The sequence below is a fragment of the Saccopteryx bilineata genome, chromosome 1, assembly GCF_036850765.1.
Source record: "Saccopteryx bilineata isolate mSacBil1 chromosome 1, mSacBil1_pri_phased_curated, whole genome shotgun sequence".
Lineage (NCBI taxonomy): Eukaryota > Metazoa > Chordata > Mammalia > Chiroptera > Emballonuridae > Saccopteryx > Saccopteryx bilineata.
Genome location: NC_089490.1, coordinates 250,168,429 through 250,170,371, shown reverse-complemented (window position 1 = coordinate 250,170,371; position 1,943 = coordinate 250,168,429). Strand labels below are relative to the sequence as shown.

Sequence of the window (1,943 nt, the reverse complement as noted above, 5' to 3'; positions counted from 1 at the left end):
TTCCTATGAGTTTGACTATGGTAAGTACCTCATATAAGTGGCATCATACAGTGCTTTACATTTTGCGACAGGCTTGCTTCACTTAGTAGAATGTCCTCAAGTTCCATCCATGTTATAACATGTGAGGAGATTTCCTTCTTCATTAGAGGCTGCGTACAATCCCATTGGGTACATATACAACATTTTCTTTATCTATTTCAGCAATGGACATTTAGTTTGTCTTCACCGCATGGCTATTTGTGAATAATGCTGAGATGAACACAGGCATGCCATCTAGCCTAATTCTTGGTCCTAAATGGGCAAAAGTCCTTTTTGTCTCATAAGCAATCCCTGGGAGGAAGTGGGCTTGAGGATCTAATAATAAAAATATATTCCCCTGGAGTTGTCTATCTCTCTCCTTCAGCACCATTTCCCCCCACTTATGGTGATAGTAAAGGAAACAAGTCTATCTGCTCAAAGAGATATAACAATATGCAACATCCAACTTTATCTTGTCTTCCTTTTTTAAATTTTACACCGAAATATGCTTTACAAATTATTCTATGTTGACGCTGTTAAGGAGCCAAATGTATTGATGACAAAAATTTTGAATTTTGCTATTTGGGTTACATTATTTCACTCAACAAACATGCTCTGATCACCTAGTCTATACTTAAATACTAGAAATACAAAGAAGAATAAGACACTGCCCTTCCCTCAAGAAGCTCAAAATCCAGTAGTAGAAATCAGGTGTGAACAAATAATTATAATACAGCATGCCAGTACATGGATGGAATAACCCATTTAGTAGGAGAGGAATACTAAGGGAGGTATCATCCCAGCCCAAGAGTGTATCGAGAGAGTTTTATATACAAAGGCTTCCTGAAGGACATGACACCGGAGCCAAGGTTATAGGATGAGTAAGACGTAGGAATATGTAGGCGTATACCAGCAAACCAAGTGCAGTAGAGACTGCCAGTAATTTAAAGACAAAAATGCACTTTGAAAGATTGGTCAGTTTTGGAAGAGCTGACCCTGGAGCAGAAGGTGAGGCAGAACCATGACCTTGAAATTGAATTAAAAGCAAGTGACGTGAATACAACCAGGGTATAGTGTCTGAAAACCAAATTTTTAAAAGTGGTTTATTTAGTAAACACAATTTAAGGCAAAATTGTATCAGAGAGATCAGCCAATCAATCAAATATGTGGAAAATAATTCTTCCAATGACAAGAAATCTCTATTCACCATAAATCAGTGACATAGGCACATCAACTCAAAATAATTCTCTATTTGCAATGCCATCCTTCAAAATACTTTTAAAGATAACTCAAATTAGTATTTATTATTATTAATAATAATTTTTTTTTTGTATTTTTCTGAAGCTGGAACCGAGGAGAGACAGTCAGACAGACTCCCGCATGCGCCTGACCGGGATCCACCCGGCACGCCCACCAGGGGCAACGCTCTGCCCACCAGGGGGCGATGCTCTGCCCCTCCAGGGCGTCGCTCTGTCGCGACCAGAGCCACTCTAGCGCCTGGGGCAGAGGCCAAGGAGCCATCCCCAGTGCCCGGGCCATCTTTGCTCCAATGGTGCCTCGCTGCAGGAGGGGAAGAGAGAGACAGAGAGGAAGGAGAGGGGGAGGGGTGGAGAAGCAGATGGGTGCTTCTCCTGTGTGCCCTGGCCAGGAATTGAACCCAGGACTTCCGCACAGCAGGCCGACACTCTACCACTGAGCCAACCGGCTAGGGCTATTATTAATATTATTATTATGGTCACGAAAATGGCGCCGTGAGCAGCGCGTCCGACAGCTCTCCCCTAAATCACAACAAATATATCAACTAGAAACAGAAAAATTTATCTTCGGAGCATTCCGAAGTTCCACACAAACTGATAGCGAAAGGACTGTTATCACTTGAATCTGAGAGACGAGGGTGTGGATGAATCTACCACAGGGACGTTCTT

General features: G+C 42.2%; 1 non-coding gene across 1 annotated transcript; it reads right to left on the bottom strand.

Moving 5' to 3' along the window:
* Positions 1-1,654: 1,654 nt before the first annotated feature.
* On the bottom strand, positions 1,655-1,730 carry TRNAS-GCU (transfer RNA serine (anticodon GCU)). The gene has a single exon. It is a non-coding gene; the product is annotated as a tRNA-Ser (tRNA).
* Between the last annotated feature and the right edge of the window lie 213 nt (positions 1,731-1,943).